The 27,501-nt window shown below is 44.2% G+C and overlaps 1 protein-coding gene and 1 long non-coding RNA gene across 5 annotated transcripts in view; one reads left to right on the forward strand and one right to left on the reverse strand.

Moving 5' to 3' along the window:
- The window catches only part of LOC132403709 (proline and serine-rich protein 2-like), a 50,799-nt gene extending 42,981 nt beyond the window's left edge, over positions 1-7,818 (reverse strand). The window contains exon 1 of one of the 4 annotated variants that reach the window (XM_059987306.1): positions 7,231-7,818. The gene's annotated coding sequence lies outside the window, so the exon portion shown is untranslated. Of the gene's footprint in view, positions 1-463; positions 597-6,380; positions 6,596-6,645; positions 6,956-7,230 lie in introns of those variants that run through there. The other 3 variants (XM_059987309.1, XM_059987307.1, XM_059987308.1) reach the window with 3 other exon arrangements.
- Positions 4,743-27,399, forward strand: LOC132403715 (uncharacterized). The gene is made up of 3 exons (XR_009515324.1): positions 4,743-6,273; positions 6,423-6,539; positions 26,536-27,399. It is a non-coding gene; the product is annotated as an uncharacterized LOC132403715 (long non-coding RNA).
- The last annotated feature ends 102 nt before the right edge of the window (positions 27,400-27,501 follow it).

The raw sequence follows: 27,501 nt of genomic DNA on the forward strand, positions 1-27,501 counted from the left end.
ATCATGCCAACCCATATAAACCTAGTCCATGATCAATCTAACCCTTCCCTCCTACGCAGCTTATTGCCCTCCATTTACGTACCCATTAAGAGTCTCTTAAACCCCTCTATTCTATCTGCCTCTACCACCATCTCTGGTAATGTGTTCCAGAGATTTATCACTCTCTGCTTAAAAAATAAACCTCTGACATCGTCCCCTGGTCACTTTAAACAGATGTCTTATGGCATTGGTCATCGCTACCCCTGGGAAAAGGGCACTCACTATGCCTCTCAATCTTTACAAGGTTAAACAATAGTACAATGCAGAATAAAGTTTGCTGAGAATATGCAGTGTAGGTAAACAAGCAGCAAAACTACAGTAGATTGTGAGAGAAACAGTCAACATCTTGGTTGAACAAAAAGTGACAGCTAGTATATAAAAAAAGACAAAGGGGAGTGATAGAGAAACTTTTTATACTGGTCACCTTCCCTGTACTCTTTCAGTCTCAGCTTGGTCCATTTCCCTCCACAGTTGCTGCCTGATCCATCGAGTTCCTCCCTAGTAGTTTGATTTTTGCTCCAAATTCCAGCGCCTGCAGTCTCTTGCATTTACAAAGATCCCTTTTTAACTTTCTACATAATTTTCTGCAAACCAAGTACTCCAAATACACCCCAGTCCCATAATAACACACCAGGTTAGCCTCTAGTTCCAACTAGCATTGCTAGAAATGGGTGGATTGCATTCCAGACATTTTTACATTTCATTATTTGACAGCAGACCCCAATTTCCACAGAAAGGCTTATAACCTACGCCACTGAGGTGCATTCTTTTGTAATTAAAACCCGCATTTGATGACTGATTATTAAATCAAAAATATCTGATAAGCTGTTCTAGTGCAAATGACAAATAAACAAAGCATTTGTAAACCGAAGATCTACATGGCACAAAAATGTTTACAACAACAATGGAGCAGAACTTCAAGACAAAAACAGGGCTATTCAAATGCATGTGGAAGTTCGTATCCTTGTTTTAGAGGTCATTTTTACTTGTCACACTTACATCAGAACATACAGTGAAATGCATCATTTGCATCAACTACCAACACAGTCCGAAGAGGAGCCCGCACACGTCACCCCATCTAAGGTGGCAATACAGCATGCCCACAGATTCCTCCCACGTGCAACTTACTAACCCAAAGCGCTGGGAGCAAACAGAAGCGCCCGGAAGGAACCCATGTGGTCACAGGGAGAAAACAAAAGCTCCTTACAGACAGCAGCAGGAATTGAACCCCAGTTGCTGGCACCGTAAAGCAAAACACTAACAGCAATATCACCATATTTTACTAGCGCTAGTATACACAAACTACCATGCTAACAGCATAGCAGACACGTTAAAAACCAAAATAGTTATTTGCACAATGCAGTCCTAATTTCAACCATTAGTGGACCAACCTTTTGCTCCTCTCAGGCTACGTTGACACTCCCCGGGTGTAGAATTCATGCAAACTCGTAATAGCCCACCACTAGACCAGACAGCTTAAATGACACGATCTGAACTCGCTCAGAACGAGTACTTCTGCTCCACAGAATTGAGATCCCACTGAATACGGGAGAGAAGCCCAGGCACCTTGCTCCGACAGTGCATTTGTGGGACAAAGTAAACCACACCACGTTCACTGTTTGTAACATGCACTGCCAGAGATAGAAGAGACGGCAGACACTGGAATCTCAGCAGAAATTTAGCTGCTGGAGGAGTTCAGCCAGCCAGAAACTGCAGAGAGAAGTGGACACAGCCCAGTCTGTCACACAAAGCAGCCTCCCCTGCTTTCAAGTGCCTCTAGAAAACAGTCAACATAAACAACCGCCTCTCACTCCATTCGGGCAGAAAATATAAAAGCTCGAGAGCATGAAGCATCTGGCTTCTGCACTACACTCTGGGTGGCATGGTAACGTAGCAGTTAACATAACACTATTACAGCACCCGCAATTAGGGTTCAATTCCCACTGATGCCTGTAAGGAGTTTGTACATTCTCCACACCCCCCACTCCCCCCCCATGACCGTGTGGGTTTGCAGTTCCAGTTTTCTCCCACATTCCAAAGATGTGGAGGTTAGTAGGTTAATTGGTCTCATAGGTGTAACTGGGAGATGTGACTTGTTAGGCAGGTTACTCTGCTGTAGCAAAATAGAAGAAAATTGGAGCAGAATTAGGCCATTTGGCCCAGCAAGTTTGTTCCACTATTCAATCATGGCTTATTTATTATCCCTCTCAACCCCATTCTCCTGTCTTCTCCCCATAACCTTCGACTCCCTCACTAAACAACAACCTATCAACCTCCACTTTAAGTGCACCCAATCAGTTGGGCCTCCATAGCCATCTGTGGCAATGAATTCCAGATTCTCCACATGCTAGCTAAAGAAATTCCTCCTTATTTCTGTTCTAAAGCAACACTCTTGCATTCTGAGGTTCTGCCCTCTGGTTCTCGACTCCCCCACTACTGAAAACACCCTACCCATGTCCACTCTAACTGGGCAATATCTCTAAATAAAATACAATGGCACAGCAGACTACAACTGCTGGAAAATGGTGCAAAAAGAAGTCTGAAGTTCTGCAGGTCAAGAGGCATCTGTAGAAGGAAAGGGACAGGTCAATACTTCAGATTGACACCCTTCATCAAGACTGAAAGATAAAATTCAAAGTTCAAAGTAAACTTATTATTAAGGTATGTACGGCATAAACAACCTTGAGATTCAACTTCTTGCAGGCAACCACAAAACAAAGGAACACAATAGAATCCATCAAAAGCCACACTCAAAGACTGTCACACATTCAACATGCAAAAGAGGTCAAATCATGCAGGTATAGCAAAAAATGAAAACAAGTAATACAGGGAAGGTGAATTACAAAGTGCCCAGAAGTGAACCTATGGGCCACGGAGTCAGTCCAGCATGCAGGCGAGGGAAGCTAGTCCCAATGGCTGAGGGATAACAACTGCTCCCAAACACGTGGCACGTAACCCAGGACTCCCACACCCACAATTGACAGTAGTAGCCAGAGGGGGAAATGGTTCGGGTAAGGCAGAATTAAGGATGTCATCTCCCCTCAACTACCTCAGTCCAGTTGAAGGCTCTCAACTCAAATTGCCAATGATCCATTTCACTCCAAAGGTACTGCCTGACCCACATTCCTGTATATCCTGCACAGTCAGATTTAGACTTATTTATTACACGTATATCGAAACATAGTGAAATGTGCCATTTGCGTTAGCAGCCAATAAAGCCCAAGGATGTGCTGGGAGTGGCCCGCAAACGTTGCCATACATAGTATGGCCACAGTGATCAGCAGAACCAGCCCCTTTCCTTCCCTCCCATCCACCCATGGACAGGGACAATCCTCAGTCCTACAGTGGACTTGCAGACATCAGGCCTCTGACTTTCCCAGTGGACTCGCAGACCCACGGATTCAGGCACCTCACTGGTCTCACTTCCAGGACTCCTGATTCACTTTCAGGCTTCGATCTGCAGTATTGACCTCAGGACTTGATGATGTGACCCTGAAATCCAGGCCTCCAACGCCAGACTCACCAGTGACAGGATCCCAAGCTCCAGGCTTCGACCTCCGGACTCGCTGACTTGCATTCCAAGGGGTGGTCACCGGCCCTCACGTCTCCTGCCCCCGGGGAGGGGGGAATTACTGACCTGGGAGGGACCAACTCTCAACCTTGCTAATCTTCATCCACCGCACTTGTCACCCTGACATTCATCCACGTTGTTGCTGGTCTTCAATCTTGGAGCAGAAGCCCAGACTCCAGCCTGGCCTCCCTACTCCCCACATCACTGTCCATGACCAAAACCTGACCCCCAACTCCCCTCTGTCCCAAAAAAACAACCCTGCAAGCCTGAAAGAAAACTAAATCTGAGCCGCATCCTTGAGCGAGACTGCAGAGTCTGCAGTCAGAATGGTACCTACAAACTCCTGCCTCGAAGGCTGGAGTCCAAACCAGCAAAGCTCAATTTTCCCTCCTCCCTAAGCCAGCAAAGCAAAAGCCCAATCGCCACACCCACTGACTGTGTAAGGAGTTCTGCACTGCAGCCCAGGCAGTAAAATGCTTGTACTGTGCCTCACCAATGAGACATAGTTTCGTTCCAGAGGGCTCAAGACAGAACTCTCGATGGGTGGATTTATATTAAATCACTTACAGTAATCTATTATTAATAGCATGCTCTGAACCTGACAAGTCCTGTTAACAGAACACACCTTAAATAGTTAACAGATCAAGTCAGTACAGTCAGAGTATGACACATCACTATGAATCACCATTTCTCAATGCCATAAATGCAGGATGTCACAGCAAGATGTGACCTCATAAGGTATGGCAACAAAACCAACATGGTTAGTTGGCACATGTGGAAATGACACAATACAGGGGTTGAGAGGGAGAAGAAATCAACCGTGACCCAATCACAAACAAGAGAAAATCTGAGCAACGCACACAGGAACTCATCAGGCCAGGCAACATCCATGGAAAAAGTTGACGTTTCGGGCCAAGACCTTTCGGCAGGACTGGGGGGAAAAAAAAGCTGAGTAGATTTAAAAGATGGGGGGGAAGGGGAGGGTCAAAGTAAAGAGCTGGGAAGTCGATTGGTGAAAGAGACAAGCCATGGAAGAAAGAAAGGGAGGGGGGAAGAGGAGCACCAGAGGGAGGTGATGGGCGGGCAAGGAGATACGGTGAGGAGGGAAATGGGAAATGGGGGGGGGGGCAAGCATTACTGGAAGTTTGAGGAATCGATGTTCCTGCCATTAGGTTAGAGGCTACCCAGATGGAATATAAGGTGTTGCTCCTTCAATGCAAGTGTGGCCTCATCACAACAGTAGAGGAGGCCACAGATAGACGTATTGGAATGGGAATTGGAAGTGGAACTAAAATGGGTGGCTTACTGGGAGATCACATTTTTTTTCTGGCTGACAGAGCATAGGTACTTGGCAAAGCGGTTTCCCAAACTATGTCAGGTATCACCGATAGACAGGAGCCACACCAGGAGCACTGAACACAATCGATGACCCCAACAGACTCACAGGTGAAGTGTTGCCTCACCTGGAAGGCCTGTTTAGGGCCCTGAATGCTACTGAGGGAGGTGGTGTAGGGGCAGGTGCGGCACTTAATTCCGCTTGCAAGGATAAGTGCCAGGAGGGAGATCAGTTGGGAGGGACGAATGGGAATGAGAGCGATCCCTGCGGAAAGCAGGAGGGGGGGGGGGGAGATGTGCTTGGTGGTGGGATCCTGTTGGAGATGGCAGAAATTTTGGAGAATTATGTGCTGGATGCAGAGGCTGACAAGGTGATAGATGAGGACCAGAGGAACCCTATTCCTGGTAGGGTGACACTAGGATGGGGGCAAGAGCAGGCGTGTGAGAAGTGATCAAATGGTGGGGTGGACAGATGTGACAAATGAACAACTTCTGTTCCAATGTTCTTTTGGTGCGTTTTTTCTGGCATTTTCAGTTTACCTAGGGGCTACTTGCTGGGCTGTGCAAGTAACTTAGCAACTCAATGCATAGAAGCATGCAGACAAGGTCAAGAGACTGGGGTGTCATTCAGACCAAACATCAGACCAATTGAGGGGGGAGGGAAGGGGGGAATATAGTGAGAAGCTGGGGAGGGGGGTGTTAGGGGGATAAGTTACAGGGCTGAAGCTTGACACGGACATTTGTGGGTTGAAGGGCCTGTTCCTTTGCTGTGTTCTAACAGGGACAGTTACTGTAATGCTTCATAGCGCTGGGAATCGGGGTTCAACTCCGGCCGCTGTCTGTAATGAGCTTGCTGGTTCTCCCTGTGACCGTGTGGGTTTGCTCTGGACGTTCCCGTCCCCCCACACACACTCCGAAGACGAGCGGGGTAGGGTTGGTGAGTTGGGGGCGTGCTCCGTCCGCGCTGGAAGCGTGGCGACGGGACATCCCCAGAGCGTTAACACAAACGACGCATTTCACTGCAAGTTTCGATGTACCAGCGACAAAGAAAGCCAAATCATATCACACAATCATTTTTATCGCCAGTGTGCAAAACATAGCAGAATTGAATGTGGTTCGAATGTGAAACACCTGACAATACCGTAACAGACAACACAACAGCAACCAACAATTTACAAGACATCGTGCAAACAGCCATGAGCAATCTACAGTTAGTAGAACACGCGCAATCAAACTAAACGTGACCATACAAAGAGACCGAATAACTATCAACAGAACAAGGAGAACAGGAAAGAGCATTTAGCGGATGTTGTACTCGGACCGTTCGGGTATTACATCTTAATCAGTTTCGTTGAGAATCTAGATAACTACAGAAAAGCTTCGGAGATGACATGTAGTCCCGACAGCAATGGAGATAATGATATTAAATCTTTACCTTAATACCCAGTTCACTAATATACTACACAATTCTGTATAGATACTGGGAATCTGAAATCGAAGCAAAAGGTATCGACAACCCTGAGACGCTCATTGAGAGACACAAAACTAATGGCCGGGAAGTGATCTGCATCAGCAACTTCCAGCGAAAATTCAGGTATAGTAGACCAGCACCGCTCCCCGAGACGATTCGTCCAGCACTCGCGGGTTAAATCGAGCCCAAAGCACTCTGCCGCCGTGCCACATCCTCTGCCAGGACACACCTGAATTGCTGGCGGTGTTACCGCCGTCCGAACAACGTTTGGCGGTGCAGGCTTAGGAGCGTTAATCTTTTAATGAGTTTCCATAATAACCCGTGCTGACTCGCGATTAACTCACGACTAGAAAACGGCTGTGCCGAAGCAGGGGCACAAAGAGATTCCGTACACCTTGAAAACAAGAACGCCAAATAAAATGCTAGTGGGACTCAGCGGGTAGGACAGCATCTAGGAGGGCAAGAGCAGTCGACGTTTCGGGCCGAGACCCTTCATCAAACCCCCACCGTTCGACCTGCTGACTTCCTGATAAATGGTCTCCACCCGAAACATCGACTCTACATTCCTCTCCAATTCCTCCAGCGTAGTGTCCAATTGTAAGTTTAAAGACCAATCGAATCAACACACACCTTGGCTCCGTATTACACGGGGGAACATGTGTACAACAAATTCTACAGAAAATATGAAATGCTAACTTAATTCCACATTTCACATACATCAACGCATGTAAGGTTAGAAGTTTACGGCCCAGGATAAGAATAAGACTTAAAAATCGAACCCTCCCCGCACCTTAAAGAATTCTCACTGACGTACCTGAAGCAAACTGGCGACAATTCCCTCTGCGCACCAGAAGCGAGCCGGTTCTCTCGGAGATGTAGCCAGAAGTCGTTCTTCGGGCTGAGAGCCCTCCCTCGGCGAGTTACTGATTAATTCGCCCGGTGGGACGACCTCTCATTTCCAGGCACTGTTTGATCACCGCGTCTAGGTCTCCGTTTGTTCTCCTGTCCCACAGGACGCGCTCAGAAGGAGAAATGTTTGTAAACACATACACATACAAACGCACGACTGAGCCCGCAGTCTCTCCACGGACCTGCATGGGCGGTGCCTCCTTCAAATGCTCCAGGCAAAATGCACTCCTTAAACCTAAATTAGAGATGATATCATCTTTGGGTGCGTTTGTGCTGGCTTGGGCAGGATGTGCGCGGATCAATGCAAGTCCACCCGTTGGCGTGTTTATTTCTTTCTCATCCAGAGTACATGACCACCTTCAATACCTTTGAAAATAAAAGAGAACTTCCACGTTTTCCTGGGGAGCTTGTGCGCTTGGAGGCTGAAACAGCACCACCTTGTGTTGGACGCTCCCGCTCTGGGTTGAGGAACCTTGGGGGCTCCGAAAGTGGAGTGAGTGAGAAGAAGCGGGAAAGAGGGGGCAGGAGATGAGTAAGACTAGGTGAAGGAGAAGGTACGTGATGGTGGGGGGGGGGGGGGTTGTAATGAAGTAAGAAGCTGGGAGATGATAGGTGGACGAGGTAAAGAAGAAGAAGGAATCTGATAGGTGAGGGGATGTGTCCACGGGAGAAATGGAAGGAGAATACCAGAGAGAAGTGATGGATTGGTGAGAAAAAGGGTAAGATGGGACCCAGAATGGGAAATGAGAGGAGGGGGAGGGGAGAGAAATGACAATAAATTAGATAAATCAATGTTCATGCTGTCAGGTTGGAGGTTACCTAGATGGATTGTGAGGTGCTGCTCCTCCCATACTGAGAGTGACTCCTCCGGCTTTTTGTGTGTGTTACTCTAGATTTCTAGCATCTGCAGAATCTCTTGTGTTTGTAGATTAGAGACTTGACCTGGGCATTGAGCAAACTCATCATCTCCTCTTCCCCTTTCTCCCATGGTCCACTCTCCTCTCCCATCAGATTCTTTCTCCTCCTATCACCTCCCAACTTCTCACTTCATCCCTCCTCCTGACCCACTCAGAGTCTTCCTCACCTGGTTTCACTTATCACCTGCCAGCTTGGACTCCTTCCCCTCCTACCCTTACCTTCTCGTTCTGGCTTCTTCCCCTTCCTTTCCAGTCCTGATGAAAGGTCGTGGCACAAAACACTGACTCTTCATAGATACTGACTGACCTACAGATTTCTTCCAGCACTTTGTGTGCTTTGGTCTGGATTTCCAGCATCTGCAGAATCTCTTGTGCTAATGAGCTGCTGCATATGCCTTCAAAAAGAAGGTTGCACCTATAATCGAAGATCTCTATTGTACAGGCCATGCTCTCTTATTGCTGAAAACTCTCTATCTAAATGCATTGCACTTGGTATGCCTACTGCTCTGCCCACATACACAAGAAACTGCAGAGAGTTGTGGACACAGCTTAGCACATCATAGAAAGCAGCCTCCATTCCATGGACCCTATCTATACTTCTCACTGCCTCAGTAAAGCAGCCAGCATTATTAGGTATATACATCACCCAGCCAGACATTGTCTCGTCTCACCTATCCACTCAGCAGAAGGTACATAAACCTGAAAGCATGTAAAGCCGGGCTCAAGGACAGCTTCTATCCCACTGTTATAAGGTTCTTCACGGGGCGTTTTGTACAATAAGATGTGCTCTTGGCCTTGGAGTCTTCCCTGTTGTAATTTACACTTTATTGTTTACCTGCATTGTACGTCTTAGGTAGCTTTTACATTTTATTTCACATTGCTACTCTTTTCCCTTGTTCTTTCTGAATGCACTGTGTAATAATCTGATCTGTACAGAAAGTACGCAAGACAAGCTTTTGGCTGTATCTCAGTAAATGTGGCAATAATAAACTAACATCAATATTTTGCAATGGACTTTGCCTTGTTTTTGTTTTAATTTTGTTCTGGCTTGTATAATTGTGTTTTAATGTATGTTTTCTTGTGAATGACGTGTCCCTGGTGCCGTGTGCCTGTGACGCTGCTTCAGGTTAAGTTTTTCATCGCACCTTTTCATACAACGCACTTGTTCAGATGGCAATAAACCCAACCTGTGAACAGCTTCCATAAGTAGAATCATAGAGCACCACAGCACAAATCAGTCCTTTATGCCCATCTAGTGCTGAACTGTTATTCTGCCTAGTTCCTAGCACCTGGATCACAACCCTGCCCCCCCCCCCCAGACCCCTAACATCCATGTACTTATGCAAACTTCTCTTAAAAGTTGCAACCAAACCTACATCCACCACTTCCACTGGCAGCTCGTTTCACACTTCCACCCACCTCTGTGTGAAGAAGCTCCCCTGTAGGTTCTGCTGTTATATTTCACCTTTCACCCTTAACCTATGACCTCTAGTTCGAGTCTCACCCAACCTCACTCGAAAAAGCCTGCTTGCATTTACCCTCTAATATATATCCTTTCATAATCTTATATACCTCTATAAAATCCCCCCTCATTCCCCTACACTCCAGGGAATAAAGTCCTAACCTATCCAACCTTTCCCTATAATTCAGGTCCTCAAGTCCCAGCAGTATCCTTATAAATTTTCTCAGCACTCTTTTAATTGTATGGATGTCTTTCCTGTAAGTAGGTGATCAAAGCTGTATATTAAACATAAAGGGCATATAATGACTGTTACTTTCAGCATGACTACCATGGGTATTTTTGTTTTCAGGCACTTCCCTGCCCTCAGGTTGGGTGAGACAGGAAGTTGTTTAATTGGAGTATAAACTTGTTACTCTTCTTTCAGTTTAACTTTCTATCTTGATTATACTGTATGTCTATAACTTTTATATAATCACCTGTACGTGTATAATTGTTCACCAAATTTTCAGTAACTGGATGTCATAGGTTAAGGGTGGAAGGTGAAATATTTAAGGGAATATTTAAGGGAATATCTAAGGGAGAACTTCTTCGCTCAGAGGGTGACGTGAGTGTGGAATGAGCTGCCAGTGGAAGTGGAAGGTGCAGGTTCAGTTGTAACATTTCAGTGAAGTTTGGATGGGAAGGATATGATCCAGGTGCAGGGAGATGGGACTAGACCGAAGATCAGGTCAGCATGGACTAGATGGGTTGAAGAGCCTGTTTCTGTGCTGTAGTGCTCTATGGCTCTCTTTCAGAATCACCTGAGAAGGCATTTGGGGAAGAGTTAGATTGATCCTAGTGTAGGTTAAAGGGTCAGCACAACATTGTGGACTGAAGGGCCTGTACTGTGCTGTAGTGTTCTGTGTAGTGCAGTCTCCCCTCAGTACCATGCTGCTGAGGTCACTGGAGAGCCTAATCCATTGATAACCATTATTATCATATCCACCCTCCATTGGCATTTTCTGAATCAGCCTCACTCAGACTCGCAATCACCCATGGCTAAGCAGATAAGATCAAGATACTGTGACGCACAAAGGCAGCCAGTCTTGACTTTTGGACAGGTGCCATAAAATAAACCAGTTTAATCCTGTTGCCAACTGGAAGGCCTGTGTTCCTGCTGGTATCTGAACATAAAACAACGATGGAAGAGTATTGTAGTCCATCTCAGAAATGAAACTGGTTTTGGATTCGTGATCTGGAAAATTTTTGTGTGTGTGTGTGTGTGTGTGTGTGTGTGTATTCACAAACAAGAGAAAATCTGAAGATGCTGGAAATCCCAGCAACACACACAAATTGCTGGAAGAACTCAGCAGGCCAGGTAGCATCTAGGAAAAGAGTACAGTTGAGGTTTCGCACCAAAGAATTGACTGTACTCTTTTCCATAGATGCTGCCTGGTCTGCTGAGTTCCTCCAGCATTTTGTGTGTTATTTATTTCATATTTGCGCAGTTTGTGATCTTTTGCACAATTGTTTGTTTGTCAGTCTTTGTGTAGCTTTTCATTTATTCCATTGTATTTCTTTGTTCTACGATGAATGCCTGCAAGAAAATAAACCTCAGGGTATTACAGTGAATTCTAGTTAATTGGGACACTTCAGGACCAGTACATTTTGGCTCAATCAAGTGGCTGCTCCTTTTAGCCGAAGTATCATGGAAATAGTTAAACTATATTATAAAAAACTAATGTTTAACTGAGTAACTAATTATGTATATAAATGAAATACAGAATGAATTAGAACACTGCCAAAACTACAGCACTGTAAAACTGTGTATTAGTTCCTAATAGTTATCGATGGAGGAATTCCTCCAGTATATGGTGCTATGTTGTTTTGATTGACTGTAAACTAACAAATTCAACACAATAGTGCAAATAATGGACTGCCATCAAACTATGCTTTCAACAATTGCATCACCCAAATCATCTCTTTATTTCCAACATTCAAGATGATTACCGATATATTCAAATTCTTCATAGTCCCTAACTTGTTGAAGTAGTGAAATAGTTTCATTTTCAGTCTCAGCCATTTCTGGAAACTCCAAGCCTGAATGATTGAAACCACAGTGAGTAAAACAGTTTTGAATTGTCTTACTGTTTATTACTTGCCAACTATCAGTCACAAAAATTACTGCTTTTTGAACACTAAAAAGCAAGTGATGCTATTTAAAAACTGTTCACTCTAAGCACAATGAGGTATCTAATGGCCACACGACATGCACTCACCGGACACTAGCTAGAAAACTGTCTGGTAACAGTCTCCTGCCCCAATAAAGCGGTACGGTATCCCAAATAAACAAAAGGAATCCTAGGCATTCTCTTGATTTGTTCTTGTTCTTTAAGAATTGTCTGAAATAAATGGCTGCCCGGATTAACCAATGGTCAAATTCACTGGAATCCTCTGTATATGGTAACTTATATGTACTTTGATAATAAATTTACTTTGAAATTGTTACCCTGAGGTCAAAAGGAAAAGTTGTTAGACACAGCCTGACAATTGTAACCTGCCTGCTTGTCCAATGGGTGAAATGTAGCCCCTCTTTGTCCATCCCTGCGTGTACCTGGAGAAGGAGCACGCAGTGTCCATGGGTAAAATGACAGATTTCCAGAATCAGTGGGCCCCTCAGGGGCCTGAGTGTGTTTCAGACAATGATTTGAAAATACTGGTAGTATATTTGATAAGGTCCTGTATATTGTATAAGATTATTGTTGGATCCTGATGACCAGCAGACCGGGCAACATCTATGGAGGGGAGTAAACAGACAACGTCCTGGGCCAAAAGCTACCTAAGGGTTTCGGCCCAAAACATCGACTGTACTCTTTTCCGTAGACTCTGCCTGGCCTGCTGAGTTCCTCCATCATTTTGTGTGTGTTGCTTGGATTTCCAACATCTGCAGATTTTCTCTGGTTCCTTACTGAGTACAGGAGATGGGTTGTTATGTTGAAGTTGTATAAGACATTAGTGTGGCTATACTTGGAGTACTGTGTGCACTTTTGGCCACCTACATATGGGAAAAGATGTAAATAAGGTTGAAAGAGTACAGAGAAATTTTACAAGGATGTTGCCAGGTCTAGAGGGCCTGAGTTATAAGAAAAGAATGAGTAGGTTAGAACTTTATTCCCATGGTAGCATAGTGGTCAGCAGAACGTTTTACCGTACCAGCCACCCAGGTTCAATTCCTGCCACTGCCCATAAGGAGTTTGTACGTTCTCCCCGTGACCGTGTGGGTTTCCTCCAGGTGCTCTGATTTCCTCCCACATTCCAAAGACGTACAGGTTGGTAGGTTAACTGGTCATCATAAATTGTCCCATGATTAGGCTAGGATTAAAACTGGGGCCGGGCAGCACGACTCGAAGGGCCAGAAGCCCAACTCCGCTCTGTATCTCAATAAATAAATAAAAAGGCAGAGGATTCAGGGGAAATGTACAAAATTATGAGGTATAGAAGGAGGAAATGCAAGCAGGCTTTTTCTACTGAGGTTGGTTGGAACTACAATCATAGGTCATTGGTCAAGGGTCAAAGGTGAAAAGTTTAAGAGGAATATGAGGGGTAACTTCTTCACTCTGAGGGTGGAAAGAGTGTGGAATGAGCTGACAGCACAAGTGGAACATGTGCGCTTGATTTCAACGTTTAAGAGAAGTTTGGATAGGTACGTGAACAGTAGGGGTATGGAGGGCTGCAGGTTGATGGGATTAGGCAGTTTAAGTGGTTTTACCTTGAACTAGTTAGGTTGTGGGGCATGTTTCTGAGCTGTACTTCTCTATGACTCTATGACTATATCTTTTTTTAGATAAAGGGCCCAAAACTACTCACAATGTTCCAAGTGTGGTGTGACCAATGTCTTATAAAGACTTGGCATTTTATCCTTGCTGTTATATTCTAGTCCTCTCAAAATGATTTGCCTTCCTCACAGCTGACTCAATTTGCAAGTTAACCTTTAGGGAATCCTGCGCAAGGACTCCCAAGTCTCTTTGCATCTCAGATTTATGAATTTTTTCCCTGTTTAGAAAATGGCCTACATTTTTATTCTTGCTACAAAAATGCATTACCATACACTTCCATCATCCAAATTGTTAACGTACTGTATAGCGTGAAAAGAAATGGTCCCAATACCACCCCCTGCATAACACCACTAGTGACCTTCAACCAATCAAAAAGAGCCCCCTTTATTCCTACTTTTTACCTCCTGACAGTCAGCCAATCGCCAATCCATGCTAGTATCTTTCCTGTAATACCATGGGCACTCTCTCCCACCGACCCACCTTCCCCCTCACCTGGACTCACCTATGACCAGACGGTTTGTACTCCTCCCCTGGACCCACCTTCTTATTCTGGCTTCTGGCCCCTTTCTTTTCCAGTCCTGGTGAAGGGTCTCGGCCCAAAATGTCAACTGTTTATTCCCCTCCATAGATGCTGCCTGACCTGCTGAGTTCCTCCAGCATTTTGTGTGTGTTGGACACGGAGTACCATTGCTCTCTCTGTGAGGAATTGATTGAGATACTGTTTGAGAATTGGTTAAATTAGTTTTGTTTTCCAACTGAGTGAGGTAAATAGAAAGAAATGTTTCCCCATTGCATAGGGGTATAAATCAAAGAGGCAAAGTTTCAAAGTAATGGCCAGGACATAATCTACAAGATTATGAGAGGCATAGATAGGGTGGATAGTCAGTACCTGTTTCTCAGGGCACCAGTAGAAAACACCAGAGGGCATATGTACAAAATTAAGGGAAGGAAGTTTAGGGGAGACATCAGGGGTAAGTTTTTTACACAGAGGGTTGTGAGTGCCTGGAATGACTTGCCAGGGATGGTGGTGGAGGCTAAAACATTAGGAGTATTTAAGAGCCTCTTGGACAGGCACATGGATGAAAGAAAAATAGAGGGTTATGGGGTAGTATGGGTTTAGTACTTTTTTTAAGGATTATATGGGTCAACACAACATGGAGGGCTGAAGGGCCTGTACTGTGCTGTAGTGTTCTATGGTTCAAAGAGGTAGTTGAAATCTGGACACACTGCGTTTTCTGTTACTTGAGCAATGAACTTATTGTTTGCAGTGCCAGGGACATCCAGGACACTCTTATTCTCAGAGAATTCAGTCCCTTTGGCTCGCACAATAAATCCAAGGAAGATAATTGTGGCAACAAGCAGAAAATACTGGAGACACTCAGCAGGTGTGACACTCGGCATCTGAGAATCAGAATCAGGCTTATTGTCACTGACATATGTCATGAAATTTGTTCTTCTGTGGCAACAATACATTAAAACATTAGTGTATGTTACAATAAATAAATAGCCCAAAAAGAGAGCGAAGTAGTAAAGTAGTGGTCATTCTGTAGTCCGATGGTGGAGGGGAAGAAGCAGTTCCTAAATCATTGAGTGTGGGCCTTTATGCCCCTGTACGTCCTCCCTGATGGTAGCAATGAGAACCTGTCCTGGATGGTGAGGGTCCTCTATGATAGATTTTGCCTTCTTGAGGCATCGTTTTTTGACGATGTCCTTGATGGTGGGGGGGCTAGTGCCCATGGTGGATCTATGGAGTGAAATGAACATGTGACATTTTGGGCTGAGATCCTGATGGAGCATCCTGGCCCGAAATGCCTACGGTTCTTACCCCTCCATAGATTCTGCCCGAGCTCCTCCTGAATTTTGTGCGTGGTGCTCAATGTTATGCTTTGTAACCCCAAAACGTAAGACCCAATTGAAAGCAAAGCGCTGGAGGAACTCCGCAGGTTGAGCAGCATCTGTGGGAGCAAAGGAAAAAGTCCTAATGCAGGTTTTCAACCTGAAACATCGATAGTTCTTTTCCCTCCACAGATGCTGCTTGAGCCGTTGAGTTCCTCCGGCAGAATGTTTGTTGCTCCAGATTCCAGCCTCTGCAGTTTCTTGTGCTCCTTAGTACATATGTAACTATCCTTAGATTTAATGTGCAATTATCTACCTGTTTGCGGCCTTAATATTCTTTTGCTGATGAAAAAAATATTAAGCATCTTATTTTAATGGTCATATTTCAGGTGATGTTGCTGGAAAGACTGATTGTCACTATTGGAGAGGAAATGCTGCCCTCCTGAACAGTGTTGTCTGTGTAATGAAGGTGCTTCCACAGTCCAGTTAGCGTTTTGATCCTGTGACATCATATTTATTCTGAAATGTTGTTATGAATAAATCCCTCTGTGTCCTCGACGGTGAAACTCTGGCCAACCACTACAGGAAGGGTGTGGAGGCTTTGGAAAAGAGGTTTTGCCAGGGTGCTTCCTGGATTAGTGGGTTTGAGTTATAAGGAGAGGTTGGACAAATTTGGGTTGTTTCCCAGGAGTGTTAGAAGTCTCAGGGAAACGTGATGGAAGTGTATAAAATCATGAGAGGCTTAGATAAGGCAGACGAAATCTACCTGGGATCAAAATGTCAAATATTAGAGGACTTGCATTTCAGATGAGAGAGGAAAAGTTTAAAGGAGGTATTGAGGGCAAGTTTCTTTTTTACACTGACAGTGTTGGATGCCTGGAATGGCTGCCAGGGGTAATAGTGGACGCAGATATGACCGTGATGTTTAAGAGGCTTTCAGAGAGGCATGTGAATATGTGGGGAATGGAGGGGTATCGGAGATTAAGGAGTTTCAGCTCGTCAGCGAACACCTTTCTACAGATGTACCTGATTGGTCTGGTACAGCAATTCAGATGTGCAGGATTGTCAGAAGCTGCAAAGAGTAAAGAATTCTGCCCTATATTTCACCATCAGTAGTATCGAGAGGAGGTGCTGGCTCAAAGAGGCAACATCCATCATCAAAGATCTCTACCATCCGGACCATACCTTGCAGGTCCCATTGGATAAGAGGTCAGAACCTTGAGGTCCCACACCACCAGGTTTAGGAGCAGCTACTTCCCTTCAAACTTTCAGATCTTGAACCAACCAGCACAACCCTAATCACTACATTTTAGCAACACTATCTCCACTTAGATTACTTCCCCCTACCATGGACTTTTCTTGTACAAGTTGTATTCTTTCTTGTAAAAATTGTGCATAATTTATGTTTAATACATATTTACCTCGTGAATATTTATCTGATGCCAAATGCTGCTGTAAGTAAGATTTTCATTGCACCTTAAAGATAAAGAAAAGATTCCCCTCATGTCCATCGAAACATACAGTGTTGATTGCGTCAAATCAAATCAGGGAGGGTTGTGCTGGGCAGCCCACAAATATCGCCAACATAGCATGCTCCCAAATTACTAACCCTACCCCATATGGTAGTCTTTGGACTGTGGGAGGAAACCGGAGCACTCGGAGGAAACCTATATGATCACAAGGAGAATGTACAAACTCCTTACAAACAGAGGTGGGAATTGAACCTGCATCTTCCAGCTGCCAGTGTAGTAGTGTTACCATGGTGCCCTTGCATGCATGAGGTTGTACATTTGACAATAAATTTGGATTATCGGGAGACCAAGGGGAGGGAGACATGATGGAAATGAGCAAAACTATGAGAGGCACCAATAGGGTAGACAGCCTAGAAGTATCAAATATCAGGCTTTTAAGGTGATGGGGGAAAGTTTAAAGGAGATGTGTGGGGCAGGTTTTTTTTATATAGGCTGGTGGTGGTGGAAGCAAATACATTAGTGACGTTTAAGAGGCTGTTAGATAAAGGCACAAATATGCAGGGAATGGAGTTATATGGTTTGTGTGCAAGCTGAAGAAAGTTTGATTTGTCATCATGATCAGTGCAGATTTCATAGGTTAAAGGGCCTGCTTAATGCTCTGTGTCATGGCATACATGATTGTAGCTGCTAATCAATGACTATTCTTGTTCTTTGGTCTTTACATGGAGCTCAGAAAGGTGATCAGTTTCAAGGTTGGTCCAATGTCAGGGCTCAGTCAATAAAACCTGATCAAATCGCAGCCAACAAGTTCAGAACCCCGGTTGTGTGAGATCCTGCAGACAAAGGACTTGAAACAACTGGTATTTCCCAGTTAGGCCAAGGAACCACTTCAAAGCCAACATCAAAATTAACCTGAAGGAATTCAATGTGACATCTGTAAACTAAGACAACATTGCACTCAATAGATATCGCCTGCTGGGATGTTATGTTCAAGTTGTATATGACATTTGGAGTATTGTGTGCAGTTTAAGTCACCTCTTCCTACAGAAAAGATGAAAATAAGACTGAAGGGGTACAGAGAAATTTTACAAGGATGTTACCGGGACTGGACGGCCAGAGTTATAAGAAAAGATTGAATAGGTTAGAACTTTATTCCCACGCTAGCATAGCGGTCTGCAGGACATTTTACAGTACCGGCCAGCCAGGTTCAATTCCCACCACTGCCTGCAAGGAGTCTGTATGTTCTTCCCGTGACCGTGTGGGTTTCCTCCTGGTGCTCTGATTTCCTCCCACATTCCAAAGTTGGTTATTGGTCTTTGTAAATTGTCCCAGGATTAGGCTAGGATTAAATTCAGGGGATTGCTAAAAGTAGGGGTATGGAAAGGGTAAATGCAAGCAGGCTTTTTTCCGCTGAGGTTGGGTGAGAGTTGAAATGTTTAAGGGGAATATGAAGGGAAGCTTCTTCACTCCGAGGGTGGTGGGAGTGTGGAACAAGCTGCCAGCACAAGTGGTGGATGTGATATCAATTTCAAGGTTCAAGAGAATGGGATGGGAGGGGTAAGGAGGGCTATGGTCCGAGTGCAGATTGATGGGACTGGGCAGTTTATAATGGTCCGGCATGGACTGGATGGGCTGAACAGTCTGTTTCTGTGCTCTACTTTTCTATGACTCGATCCACCTGAGGGAAATCTGCACAAGCGAGTGCTGCATTACCTGAGAACGATCTCTGCCGTGTCGCTGTGAAAGGAGAGGTGAACAACCAAAAGACCCAACCGCCGACCATGTCCACCACTTACTCTTGCCCACACTGCACCCCGGATCGGCCTCTGCAGCCACTGAGGAACGACCAGTAGACAACCCCTTGGGAGAATGTTATGCAGAACTCGAGGGAACACTATTTCCCAGTACAACAAAAATCTTGTAAATTCAGGGCTTTAATAGTACCCAATGAGCAGGCTTTCCAGACTATCTGATTCTATCCTATTTATACTGCAACACACACTCAAAGTTCAAAGTAAATTTTATTTTCAAAGTACATAGTATCACCTTGTACAACCCTGAAATTCATTTTCTTGCGGGCATACTCAGAAATCCAGAGAACAGTGACTGTAACAGGCTCAATGAAAGATCAACCAGAGTGCAGAAGACAACAAGCTGTGCAAATGCAAATATAAAGAAATAACAAAAACATGAGATAGGTAAAGAGTCCTTAAACTGAGATCATTGATGTAGGGACATTTCAATGATGGGGAAAGTGAGTGTAATTCAGTTCAACAGCCTGATGGTTGGGGGTAGAAACTGTTCTTGAACCTGGTGGTGCAAGTCCTGAGACTCTTGCACCTTCTACCTGACGGCACCTGATCCAATTCACTATTAATATATTTTTGATTTCACACCATCAAATAATAACATTTTCCAATCTTCCAGGCAAGGTTAAAGTGTTGTGAGAAATGAAAACAGGTCAGATCAGTTTATTGTCATGTACACCAGGGAGCAATATAATTCATCGCTTATGTGAAGCTCGCAGAGTAAACTGTGTAAGTGGTAATGATAAATACAGCTATGGATGCAGTGCTGAAAAGATTGTGATATGATCTGAAATTGTGCAAAGAGAAATGTTAAATTGACAATCATCATCATCATCATCATCATCAGGTACCATGCCCAGTTTGAATTTTGACTGCCATGGCCCACACACTCCTGTTTCGGGTCAAGTGGATCAATTCACTGGTATTCATTTCCAGTTCTCTGGCTGCTGTCTCCATCATCGTTTGTCTTTGCCTTCCTCTTGCTTTCTTCCCTTCAATCTTTCCCATAATTACCGTGCATTCTAATTCCTCTTTCCTAATCACATGTCCAATAATGTTACATTGACCTTTCATGATTTCATACATTATTTCTCTTTTTATGCTTGCTCTGTTCATGACATCCTTGTTAGATTTTCGTTTCGTCCATGATACTATTTGCATCCTCCTCAAGAACCATATCTCTGCTGCTTCAATTCGTTTCCTCATGTCACTAGATATTGTCCAACATTCTGAGCCATATAACGTAACTGGATAAACATAACGTTTCAGTACTCTGAGGTGGGTTGTCATGCCTAGTTTAGTGTTGGGCAGTATACTCTTCTTTCTCGTAAAGGTGTCTTTTGCCATCCCTATTATTCTTTTGATGTCCATGTTGCATCTGCCATCTGATGTCACCCAGCTTCTTAAGTAGCAAAACTTCTGTACCTGTTTTATGCCTTCCCCATTTATTCTCAGCCTGCAGATAGGATTCTCCTTCTTTTTGGATATCACCGTACATTCTGTCTTTTTGCAATTGATAGATAGGCCCATTTTTGCACTTTCTTCAAAAACTGTATCAAATGCAATTAACACAGTGTCATCCGCATATCTGAAATTATTGATGTTTTCACCGCCAACTTTGATTCCCAAGATGTCTCTTATTTTTTGTAAATTGTTTCACTGTACACATGAAACAAATCAGGGGAGGAAACACACCCTTGTCTAACGCCTCTCTTGATTTTTGTAAACTGACTCACTTCTCCATCTATTCTTACAGTAGGGGTTTGTTCCCAGTACAGATTTCTGATTAGGAGGAGGTCTTTCAAATCTGGATCTAGAGTTCTCTGTAATATTTCAAATAACTTATTGTGCTTCACTTTGTCAAATGCTTTTGACAATAGCAGAAAAAAAATAGAATAAGGGTCAGAGAGTGTGGATGCACCACCGGTATGGGGATGTGAGAGAGGTGATTGGTTCATGAGTCTGATAGCAGAGGGGAAGAAGCTGTTCTTGAGTAGGGTTATTCAGATTTTTGTGCTCCTTTGTCTTCTAAAAGGCAGAAGACAGTAAAGGGGATGGCCAGGGTGGCAGCTATCCCTGAAGGTACTGCCAGCCATCTAGACGCAATGCACCAGGAAGACATACTGGATGGAAGGAAGCGACGAGCCTGTGATAGACTGAGTGGTGTTTACCACTCTCAATAGGTTTTGTATTAGAGAAGTCTACAAGAAGTGGTGGGCGAGCCCAGCCCATCACGGACAAAGATCTCCTCACCCTTAAGCACATTTACAAGGAGCACTGTCACAAGAAAGCAGCATCCATCATCAAAGACCCCTCACTCTCCAGGCCATGCTCTCGTCTTGCTGCTGCCATCGGGAAAGGAGCACAGGAGCCTCGGGCCCCACACCACCTGTTCAGGAACAGTTATTACCCTACAACCATCAGTTATCAACCAGTGTTGATAACTTCACTCTCATCGACGTAGAACTGACTCTACAATCTATTACTCACTTTCAAGGACTTTACATTTCAAGCTTTCAATATTATTTATTTACTTTTTAAATTATTTGCATAATTTGCCTATTTTTGCACATTGGTTGTTTATCAGTCTTTATTTTAATTTACTTAGAGACACAGTGCAGAACAGGTCATTCCAGTCCAACAAACCACACCACCCAGCAAAACATCTATTTAACACTTCCCTAATCACAGGACAATTTACAATGACCAACAACTAACCAGTACATTTCTTGGACACAGCAATGCCCTTGAATGGAAAGTAGTGGATACGGCTCCATCCCTCATGGGTAAAGCCCTCCCCGCAGTTGAGCACATCTACATGGAGCGTTGTCTTAAGAAAGGAGCATCCATCATCAAGGTCCCCAACCACCCAGGTCATCTCACTACCCAGGTCACTCTCTTCTCACTACTACCATCAGGAAGAAGGTACAGGAGCCTTAGGGCTCACACCACCAGGTTCAAGAACAGTTATTACCCCTCAACCATCAGGCTCCTGAACCAGAGGGGATAACTTTACTCACCCCATCACTGAACTGTTCCCACAACCAACGGACTCACTTTCAAAGACTCTTCATCACATGTTCTCCACGTATATTGTTTATTTATTTATTATTGTTATTTGCACAGTTTGTTTTCTTTTGCAATTTGGTTGTTGTCCATCCTTTTAGAACCATAGAACATTACAGCGCAGAAACAGGCCTTTTGGCCCATCTTGGCTATGCCAAACCATTTTTCTGCCTAGTCCCACTGACCTGCACCTGGACCATATCCCTCCGTACACCTCTCATCCATGTACCTGTCCAAGTTTTTCTTAAATGTTAAAAGTGAGCCCACATTTACCACTTCATCTGCAGCTCATTCTACACTCCCACCACTCTCTGTGTGAAGAAGCCCCCCCATGTTCCCTTTAAACTTTTCCGTCTTCACCCTTAACCCATGTCCTCTGTTTTTTTTCTCCCCTAGCCTCAGTGGAAAGAGCCTGCTTGCATTCACTCTATCTATACCCATCATAATTTTATATACCTTTATCAAATCTCCCCTCATTCTTCTACGCTCCAGGGAATAAAGTCCTAACCTATTAAACCTTACTCTGTAAATCAGTTTCTCAAGTCCCGGCAACACTTTGTAAACCTTCTCTGCACTCTTTCAACCTTATTAATATCCTTCCTGTAATTAGGTGCAGCCTTTCATTCATTCTATTACGGTCCCTGGAGTTATTAAGTATAGCCGCAATAAAACTAATCTCGAAGTAGCATATACTGGCGTATGCTTTACTTTGATAATAAATTTACTTTGACTTTGACAGTCCAGAGCAAGGGAAGTTGTCGTACGAGGCTGAGATGTAGCCCATCAAGATATTTTCTACAGCGTGTCTGCAGAAGCTTGCAAAGATCCTCGTACACAAGTTGAGTTTTCTCAAATGCTTTGGGAAGTACTTGCGCCGAACCAGGTTTGTTTCAAGGGAGTTTGGGAACTGAGTGTGATTTCAGGGAGTGTTGGAATTAGTCATGATGAGCCAAAGGCTGAATCATCAAGATTTTCTGACATCAGGACAACAAATTATTGGAGATTTCCTGGAGATGCCAGCAATTAATTCCTGTTGGTGTCTCTACCCCTGCCGAGAAATTCCAAGATTTTCTGTTGGTTCTATTTCACTGAAGGTGCAGCAACATTTTGTGGAGCAACATTCACAACATGCTGGAGGAACTCGACAAGTCAGGAAGCACCTTTGGAGGGGAATGAACTGATGCTTCGGGCCGAGACCCTTTGTCATTGCAGCGGTTGGTTAAGCGAAGATACAGAACTAAGGAACACACCCCCTGGGGGTGATGGGTGGGAGATGCAGACAAGCCGGTGACTGTGCCATGTGAATGGGGGAGGATGGCACAACTGGAGAGAGTGCCAACAGAGGAAAGCTCCAACTGAAAGGCAGGGTAAGACGGAATTACAATCGGGCTTGTTACCCCTGTCCTAGATGACGTGAAATTTGTTGTTTTGCATCTGCAGTACAGTGTATGGGTAAAGCCATAAGATTACTATACATTACAAAATAAATAATGCGAATAGAGGGCAAAATAGCGAGGTGGTTCAAAGTTCAAAGTAAATTTATGATGCAAGTACATTTATGCCATCACAGACAATCCTGTGATCCATTATCTTGCAGGCCACCACAAAATGAATTTAAAAATCTAAACACAACAAGAGGGACAAAAAAAAACAATGTGCAAAAGACAACGCTACAAATACAAATAAAGAAAGTAAGAAATGAATAAGCAAGAAATACTGATAACATGAGATGAAGAGTCCTTGAAAGTGAGTCGGTAGGTTGGGGAAACAGGTCAGTGTTGTGGTGAGTGAAGTTACCTACTCTGCTTCAACATCTGAAGTTTGAAGGGGAATATTTGCTCCGGAACCTGGTGGTGTGGTACCTCCTTCCTGATGGCAGCAGTGACAAAAGAGCTGGTCCTGGATGCTGGGGGTCCTCGATGATGGATACTGCTTTCCTGTGACAGCACTCCTTGTAGATGGGCTCTGTGGTGCAGAAGGATGGACAGATGGTGCAGCCCAGAATGGGCTGGGCTGTATCCACGACTTTTTATAGGTTTTTCCAACCAAAGGCATTCGTGTTTCCATACGAGCCCATGATGCATCCAGTCAGTATACTCCCCACCACGTACCTATAGAAATTTCTCAGAGTTTTAGATGACGTAGAATTTTCGCAAACTTTTACAAAAGTAGAGAAATTGCCGTGATTTCTTTGTAATGGCACTTCCACACTGGACCCAGGACAGATCCTCTGAAATGATAACACTGAGGAATTTAAAGTGTTCCTGGGTTTACGGAATGTTCAGAAATCTGATGGTGATGGGGAAGAGGCAGTTCCTGCATCAGTGAGTGTGGGTCTTCAGGCTCCTTTACCTCCTTTCTGATGGTAGTAATGAAAAGAGGGCATGTCCCAGGTAGTCAGGGTCCTTAACAATAGACGCTGTTTTCCTGAGACATCGATGTTAATGATAGAAGGGTTGTGCCTTTGATGGAGCTGGCTGGGTATACAACCAATTGCAGCCTCTTGCGATCCTGTGCATCGGGCAGCAAATTAGTCTGGTGGTAACTTTAACTCAAAGTTAAAGGTAAGGTTATTATTGAAGTGCACTTATGCCACCATATGCAACCTTAAGATTCAATTTCTTGCGTCATGCGGAGCAAATCCAAGCAGCACAATCGGATCAGTGAAAGAGTGCACCCAACAGGTCGGACAAACAAGCAAAAGAAAACAAAAGAAGAAGAAAAATAAATAAGCAATAAATATCAAGAACATGAGATGAAGAGTCCTTGAAAGTGAGTCCAGTGGTTGTGTGTACAGTTCTGTGAAGGAGTGAGTGAAGTTATCCCCTCTGGTTCAAGAGCCTCGTGGTTGAGGGGTAATAACTGTTCCTGAACCTGGTGTTATGAGTCCTGAGGCTTTTGTAGCTTCTTCCCAATGGCAGCAGTGAGAAGAAAGCATGACTTGATTGGTGGGGCCCTTGATGATGTATGCTCTTTTCCTGCGACAGCTCTCCCTCAGGTGTGCTCAGTGGAGAGGAGGGCTTTACACCTGACGGACTGGGCCATATCCACTACTTTTGGTAGGATTTTCCATTTCAGGGCTTTGGTGTTTCCATACCAGGCTGTGATACAAATAGTCAATATAGTCTCCACCACACATCTATAGACGTTTGTCAGCTGTTCGCAGGCCATTACTTCCAACAAAGCAAAGCCTAACATCATGAATGACAGTGAATCTTCACTCCAAGATGACCTCAATATCTTTTATTCCTGCTCTGAAAGGGAGAATAAAACTACAGCTATGAGGATCCCTGGAGCACCCGGGGACTCTGTCTCAGAGGCCGACAGTAGATCATCTTTCAAGAGGGTGAATGCTCACAAGATGGCAAGCCCCTGTTGGGGTACCTGGTAAGGCTTTGAAAGCCCTTGCAAACCAAAGACATTTTCAATCCCTCATTGCTATTGACAGAAGTTCCCACCTGCCTCAATCATACAATCATACCAATGCTCAAGAAGAACATGGTGAGCTGCCTTAACGACTGTCATCCAGTAGCACTCACACCTATGGTGATGAAGCAATTTAAGAGATTGGTTTTTGGCTAGAATCAACTCCTGCCTTAGCAATGACCTGGACCCACTGCAATTTGCCTACCGCCACAGTAGGTCTATAGTGGATGCAGTCTCATTGTCTCTCCATGTGGCTTTGGATCACCTGGACTGTAATAGTACTTATGCCAGGCAGTTGTTTATTAACTACTGTTCCGTGTTTAATGCTGCAGTTCTGTTCAAAAAGCTGCAAAACCTGGGCTTCTGTACCTCCCTCTGCAACTGGATCCATAACTTTCTCAATGAAAAGCCAGTCTGTGTGAATCAGAAGTAATATTTCCACCTTGCTGATAATCAACACTGGCACACCTCAAGGATGTGTGCTTAGCCCTCTGTTCTACTCTCTCTACACAAATAACTGTATGGCTAGGTACAGCTCAAATGCCTTTTGTAAATTTGCTGAAGACACAACTACTATTGGCAGAACTTCAAATGGTGACTTGAAGGTGTACTGGAGTGAGATATAAAGCTAGATGAGTGGTGTCGCAGCAAGAACTTTAATCTCAATGTTAGTAAGGCCGAGAAATTGATTGTGAACACCAGAAAGGGGAAGTCGAGGGAACACAAACCAGTCCTCACTGAGGAATCAGAAGCAGAAAGGATGAGCAATTTCAAGTTCCTGGTGTCTACATCTCTGAGGATCTATCCTGGGCCTGACATATCAATGCAGTTACAGAGAAGGCATGACAGTAGCTATATTTCATTAGGAGTTTGAGGAGATTTGGTACATCACCAAAGACACTCACAAATTTCTACAGATGTGCCGTGGAGAGCATTCTAACTGGCTGCACCACCATCTGATATGGTGGAGGAGGGGGCATTGCACAGGGTCGATATAAGCTGCAGAAGGTTGTAAACACAATCAGCTCCATCATGGGCACTAACCGCCCCAGCATCCAGGACATCTTTAAGGGGCAATGCCTCAAAAAGACAGCATCCTTCGTTAAGGACCCCCATCACCCAGGACATGCCCACTTCTCATTGCTACCATCAAGGAGCTGTCTGAAGGCTCACACTCAATGATTCAGGAACAGCTTCTTCCCCTCTGCAGCCAGATTTCTGAATGGACATTGAACCCATTGATCACTACCTCAATACTTTTTATTTACATTACTTATTAACTTTTTAATATATACACTTCTTATTGTAGTTCAGTTTTTATTATTATGTTTTAGAATGTACTGCTGCCACATATCAAATTTCACGACATTAGCCAGTGATATTAAACCTGATTCTGATTCTGTTTTAGATGTCATGACGAATCTTCGCAAACTTCTAAGGAAGTAGAGGTGCTGCCATGCTTTCTTTGTAATTGCACTTGCCTGCCGGGCCCAAGACAAGTCCTCTGAAATGATAACGCTAAGAAATTTAAAGTTGCTGACCCTCTCCGTCTCTGATCCTTTGATGAGGACTGGCTCATAAACCCTTGGTTTCCTCCTCTTGAAGCCAATAATCAGCTTCTTGGTCTTGCTGACTCTGAGGGAGAGGTGGTTGTTATGACATCACTCAGCCAGAATTTCAATCTCCTTTCCATATGCTGATTTGTCACAGCCCTTGATTCAGCTGTCAGTAATGGTGTCAGCAAAATTAAATATAGTGTAAAGGGGGTTTCTTCTTTTTTCTTTGTACTGTGTATGTAATCAAAATGGCTTCTTTGTTTTGTTAAAAGCAGGAATGCTTCTTTGTTGCGAGAGAGTGCTGGAAGCTTGTTTGGGTTAAAATTTACTAATAACGAGAATTATATTCCTTTGTAAACCAATTGGGATTAATGTTGTTCTTTCTTCTGAGTCTGTAAGCTATTGTTGGCGGGCTTTTGGGCAGATCGGCATGACGGGGTGAGAGAGAGAGGACGCGATGCTGTAAACTGGGTGAGGAACGGACTCCAAGGAGGTACTCCGAGGAGAGGAGATGAAGCTAGGTGTGCTTGGTTGACCACTCGGAGGGTCCTGAGCTGCGAGTCGAGGAGTTCGGAGGGGAACGAATGGTGGTCAGAAGACTTAAATAATTGAGCTCCAATGGTTGTGCACGAAGTGGTTTGGACTTTGATAAGTTTGGTGTCTTTTCTTTATTTCTTCTTCATATATACTGTATCATTATTAATCACTTAGTTATAGTAACCTTTATAAATTGTACTCATTTAATCGCATATGGTGTACTGTCTGTTTTTGGGCGAGGCGGGGAAATCACACAGCATCCACACCAGCTGATTACCCAG

The sequence above is a fragment of the Hypanus sabinus genome, chromosome 13 (assembly GCF_030144855.1).
Source record: "Hypanus sabinus isolate sHypSab1 chromosome 13, sHypSab1.hap1, whole genome shotgun sequence".
Taxonomy (NCBI): domain Eukaryota; kingdom Metazoa; phylum Chordata; class Chondrichthyes; order Myliobatiformes; family Dasyatidae; genus Hypanus; species Hypanus sabinus.